This window comes from Triticum aestivum, chromosome 3B, assembly GCF_018294505.1.
Source record: "Triticum aestivum cultivar Chinese Spring chromosome 3B, IWGSC CS RefSeq v2.1, whole genome shotgun sequence".
Lineage (NCBI taxonomy): Eukaryota > Viridiplantae > Streptophyta > Magnoliopsida > Poales > Poaceae > Triticum > Triticum aestivum.
Genome location: NC_057801.1, coordinates 498,801,788 through 498,807,798, shown reverse-complemented (window position 1 = coordinate 498,807,798; position 6,011 = coordinate 498,801,788). Strand labels below are relative to the sequence as shown.

Here is a 6,011-nt window from a genome sequence, read left to right as displayed (position 1 = left end):
GAAAGAAAATGGCGGGAAAAAAGATGGCAAGAAAGAATGGAGGGAAAGAAAATATCGAGAAAGAATGACGGGAAAATGGCAAAAATGGAGGGAAAGGGTGGGGAATAATGGTAGGAACAAATGGAGGGAAAGGGTTGTGGGAAAAATGACAGAAACATTAGGGCGGGAAAGACGATGGCGGGAAAGGGTTGCGGGGTCAAATTACAGTGGAAAATATAATGAAAATATGGGCACATGCAGTTGTCGAGTTTGCCAAAGCCGATAGCCACTAATTGGTTTCAGCAAGTGCTATTTGGATTCACTAACACCGATTGGGTAATATGCTTCAAGCCGACTGGGCAATCGGCTTTGCCAACGCTGACTGGATCCTAATCGGCTTAGTCAAAGCTAATTGGAATCCAACTGGTTTCGCCGTGACTAATTAGTCCCAATCAGCTACAGCTAAGTCATATTATTTTTGTAAAATTTTGAAACAACGAATCATTTCTCGAATCAGTTTGTCTAATTCACATCTAGATGTTTTTTAAGGATGTCACGTCTAAACTCCTACAACTATATAATGCAGCAACAAAAAATAAAAAAATTAGGACAAAAAAATAGACAACAAATAGAGTGGACATCAACTTTGATGTGACATGACTATGTCACGTTTAGATGTATCCTAGTCAGACCCTTCTCGAATAATAGCCTTCACCCAGAAGAGAGGCGGAGCCTACAGGTTCAGTCGAGGGAGAGAGACATCGATGATGAACCAGACTGTAGCTGAAGCTACTTTTCCCCTTCTTTGCTCTTTCTCTCAAATTGATCCTCTTGTATCCCCCAAGTCGGTGTGCTGCCATTACATCGTAGCACAGGTTTGGTGCTATTTTGATTAAGAGGGAGAAAGTATCCAAGACGCAATTGTGATCGCTTTTGATTAAATGAGCCTCTGTACTATCATACTACCTCGTCCGGTGCAGCATTTATGGCCAACAGGTATGCACTGTTGTATACTATACTTACGAGTGCGCTGTATAATCATCGATAAGAATTCATTCAGCGAAATTGTTCTGGCAGTGGAGTGTTTCCTAGGCACCTGAGTGCTGCTTGTCTGCGTCCGATGTTGGCTACTACTCCCTCCGTCCCATAATGTAAGACGCTTTTTTACATTAGTATAGTGTCAAAAAACGTCTTACATTATGGGACTGAGGGAGTAGATCGGAAACGTGGTGCCTGGCTGAACGTTTTGTCCCAGCGTTTAAACAAACAGCAATATTGTTGCTACTTCGTATAGGATCATTTGTCAAAGTCATTTGTCAAAGTCATGGCAGAAGGCAAGGCAGTCACATGTAGCAAATGCAAAGTAACCATAAGGGATTTTGTCAGTAGAACCGTTCGTCAATCCACATCAAATTTGATACAGACAATGTACTTTTCATACAACAAAATCAAGCCACAGCGGCAACAAAGAACCTATGTAGTTCCACAGAAGCATATTTTTTTGATAGATCCACCTGATCGTCTTGACTTCAACATTTCATGCGCCACATGAACCTGCGTTATGAACCTTGAACTAACCTTTTCAAAGATTGGATTATCAGCAACGACTTCCTATGCGTAGTGTCGAAGCCGAAGACACAGTGTCGAAGCCGAAGACACATAAGAGATTTCTTTCAATCTTTGACCAACCCCGTAGTTATTGTCGCTCTTCTGTCCACACCTTACATCACACAGACTTGCCCCGTTGCGCATCCACACACGAGTTCAACACACACGCCATCTACCGGTAAATTAATGTGTTCTGCAAGTTCCATCCCTGTATAGCGAACCGAGAAATACTGCAGGTTGGAAAGACATAATGGTCAGCAGATGAGCAAAATGTACATCCATCGAAGAAAAGAACAAAATCCTCCTCTGCAAAGAGCAAGGACAGGGGTTGATGCCAAATTTGTCTCCTGATCGACAGTGGAAAGAGCAAGGTACCAAATAAAGCAATGAAGGCAGCAAAAAAAAAACCTCTTTTGCAAGGACCAAGGACATGCCTAGAATCTATATCTATCCATCTCCTCGACCGTAAGAAAGCAAGAGCAAGATACACTATCAACCAAGACAGGGCACATGCAATATATTCTCTAGTAACCACCGAGTAAATAGACGAACATAACAGAGTTCACCCTGTACAAACGTGAATGGCACAGTCATGTGAATGACAACCGCAAGGACCTGTAAATCAATAGAAGAAAACATCACAAGGATTATGGACCTTGAAAGCATAACACCAATTAAAAAAGCAAGAAATTCCAAAAAATGGAAACAAGGGAATTAATACAAATAAAATTTCAGTTTCTATTTTTTCTGGTCTCAACACCTGAAGGCCCATCCTAAATATATCATTATATAACCACATAAGTAATTGCTAGGATGTTTCACACAAAACTTGAAATAAAATCATACCTACCCTACCATTACTACATGCTCTCACTTCACCGATTCATCTACTGGACAGTAATCTATTCAAATATATGCATAAACATTGGCATTCATTGGTGTACAGACCAGGGTTAAAATTTAAACCCTTAAACCTATCCAACCTCTCGGAAAGGCCTCGACGGAATACTATAAGGAGAGGTTCATATGACTAATGCAGAACACTAAACATCAGAGTTGATCAAAGAATCAAGTAACAAGAAGGGTTGTTAAAGCACATATAACTCACCATGATAACTCCCTGGGTGTCCCCTTCATTCCCCTGCTCTGTTCTGGTGCATACGTACACAGCTGGGCAGCCATTCAACTCAAAAACAAATGTGTGACCTTCTGATTCCACACCAGGGGCTAATCAAATGACAGTATAAATCTCCTACAGTAGAGGAAGAAATACAAGTTTAGAATTGGCAATTTCACAGTGACAGTACCCAAACCAAAAAATATTACATGAAACTGAAATGAGAACACAATTATATGCAGTAGCGCCTTTTTTGCGGGAGAGTACCCAGCACTCAGTTGACATCAAGGAACATGCATCTATATGTAACAAACAACTTCTAACTTAGCAGTCTGTATAATGTGTCATTTGTAGAAGCATTTCAGTGACACTTGGTGGGCTTAGTGCCGTAAATCTTGCCAAGCTTGTTTTGCTGAATGCTAATTGTGTCTGTCATATCGAAAATATTACTTGCAACGACTGAATAGCAGTCAGGTTTTCAAAGCTTATTTACATGAATCTTTTGATGGTAGAAGAAAATGTGTCTGACTTGAAATGAAATTATATGGTACTTCGCACCGTTGAGCAGCACACAAATCAAAGGAGCTAGCAACAATCTTTACAATCGCTACAGAAGACCGAGTCCACAACATATAAACCGTACAGTGCCAGGTAGCAGAAACAAGATGCAAATCAACATATTGTAAACTGAATTTCTAGAGAGTATGGAACAAGGGAGTTGGGGTGATTCTGCATGTACTGACCAGTTATCTGTACAGGATGGAATACACAAACTGAGGTCTTTATGCTTGCACTGGAAACTCGGAATTGTACTTGGTGATATATAGCTTCCATATTCGGAGACATATTTGGGACAGTATGAGTGGTTTTCAAATCGAAACTGAGACAAAAGGGTGGTTTATGTGCTCCAGCAGTGGCAGTGAGACTCTCCTTCTGCGTTAAGGCAATCTGCAAATAGATCTTCATACATCAATTGTATTCCAAATTTTTTGATTGGCAACATATGTTCCAAAAACCAGTCACCAATCAGTACTATGGTGGCTATTAAAGAATATAACCATGATCAAGATATAGTAATAAGAAAACCTTTTAATATGCTTAGAACAAATTTTGGGAGAACCGGTTAGAGTCAGAACCCTACAACAATGGCATTGCAAAGAAAACATTTTCTGGTGGTAATTAGAGACACATGACATCCACTTTTTAATTGAATTCAACTTGGAAGAAGCTGAGAACAATAGCTCCTAAAACTGGGTTGTCGTATTCGCCAAGATTTGAATTGCCTAATGGGATTTAATGTTTACACAGTACCCCCATCTCTACATGTTCGGTCCTAAACTCATGCAGTACCCCCATCTCTACATGTTCAGTCCTAAACTTACTATCTGCACAGCTCACAGTACTAAACCAAACATGTATAGGACAATCATCAACCTTACATATCGTATACAGACCAATCAAATACACTTGGATCTGACCACACATGCAAATGGCAAATAATGACAAACCAAATGACAACAGGAATCACAAATCCTCCTGGATTTCACAGTTGGCAGGTACAGCAAACTAACCAATCAACCTCTCAGAGTGGGCCATGAACAAGAGCACCTTCGTCGGAGATGCAGGAGGAAGGACGGCCAAATCTAAAGGAACAACAGCCACGGACCCAGCAACGACCCTGGCACCAAACCCTCACAACCACCCTGTGCAGCCGAAACCAACAAACACGCATGAGGTACGAAGAACAGGACATCTGGAAGGAGAAAGAAGGAAGGAAGAACAAACCTTTCTGATGGCGGCGAGCGAGCAAACGGCGGCGACAGACGGGAGGTGTGCGGTCAGATCCAGAACCAATCGTAGCAGGACCAGGAAATCAGCCAAGCTTGTCCTACCAAATCAACAACAAATCAGAGAGTGGCCATTGATGGAGATGCACAGGAGAGAGGGGGCGGGGGGAGGGAGGGAGAGAGAGGAACCTGAGAGCAAGAGGGCCCTGGCGGCGCGAGAGCGAAGGGGCGGCGTAGTCGACCAATGCCCGAGCGCCGCAGCACCTCGAGGTTCTCCTTCCTCTTGCTTCTGCCTCTGCTTCTCCTTCTATCTCCCTCTCACGGCCTTGCCTACTTGAGTTAAATACCTGGTGCTCCTCCGGTCGACGGAGATGGCGTGCTCCGCCTGGGTTTCCCCCTCTGCCCCGGTCGTTTGTGCGCCCTCTGCGGGGTCGGAGCAGGAGGCCTCGCCGGCGGCGCGCCCTGGGCGTGGTCGAGCAAGACGGCCCGAAGGCCGGCAGCAGGTGGCGGCTCGGCCTCCTCATCGGGTTGGGATGGATGAGACGGAGGTGTCGGAGTCGCCCAATGCACAGTCGATGGAAACGACGCACACCGCCTAGCGCTCTGCTTGGCCTCCTATCGCTCTGCCTGGCATTCTCCGACGTGACGCGCGAGCTCGACGGGAAAGCGGCGACGCGGGAGGCAAGCCCTCGATGGCGACCGCGGGGCGAGCGGCAGAGAGACTGAGAGAGGAATGCGACGGGGAAGAGGCGGCTAGGGTTCTCACCAACGAGGCTGCATGGGTGCTTAGGCCTTATACAATACAATAGGAGGTGCTTAACGACATGCTTAGAAAAATAAACTGGGTTTTTCTAAAGCACTGATGCCTATTTTGACACTTAATTAAGCGTCTATCCGGTACAAATAAGCACCGATGCTTAAGAAAAGTCTGGTTTTTCTTTAAGCACCTTCCATTGTACAAGGCCTTAGATGAGGTACTAAGCATATTAAATATCTTAGCAACTATACTCCCCAATGCATAGGTGGGCTTCCTTCCTTTAAATAGCTTGCTTCATTTAATGATTTAGCAACTAAAACTCTTCATGTATTGGTGGGCTTCCTTTCTTTAAATGTTTTGCCTAGGTTCACGCGCTTAGCATTGTTTCTTCCTGGGGTCACCACACTCATCTATCTCCTCTTAAATAACTTACCACGTCAGATTTTTTTGTCTACGTGAAAGGCTTAGCACCTGTACAAGGTGGAGCATTGGGAGGGGCCTAAGGCAGCCGGCGCCCTCACCTCATCGACACCGAAGAGCCAACCAGCGACGAGCACGCAACAGGCCAAAGCGTGAAAAGACGATAACGCCCTCGGTGGGCCACTGGAATCACGGCGGTGGCAGGAGATATTTACCTCTCTCCCGCCAGGAACGAACCAGCCGCTGACATGTGACAGACCAGGACGCGAATTACCACTTATGCCCTCGGCGGGATCCGGGAATCTCTCTCCCGCCAGGAACGAACCAGCCGCCGACACGACAC

At 44.7% G+C, this 6,011-nt stretch overlaps 1 long non-coding RNA gene across 3 annotated transcripts; it reads right to left on the bottom strand.

Moving 5' to 3' along the window:
• Window positions 1-1,327: 1,327 nt before the first annotated feature.
• On the bottom strand, window positions 1,328-5,258 carry LOC123070574 (uncharacterized). Of its 3 annotated transcripts, XR_006433828.1 has the most exons (7): window positions 4,681-5,258; window positions 4,490-4,592; window positions 4,276-4,407; window positions 3,448-3,652; window positions 2,696-2,839; window positions 1,996-2,202; window positions 1,328-1,817 (listed from the first exon to the last, which is right to left on the bottom strand). It is a non-coding gene; the product is annotated as an uncharacterized lncRNA (long non-coding RNA). The 3 variants fall into 3 exon arrangements; XR_006433826.1 differs by having other exon boundaries at window positions 1,328-2,202; XR_006433827.1 differs by lacking the exon at window positions 1,996-2,202.
• Window positions 5,259-6,011: the final 753 nt, after the last annotated feature.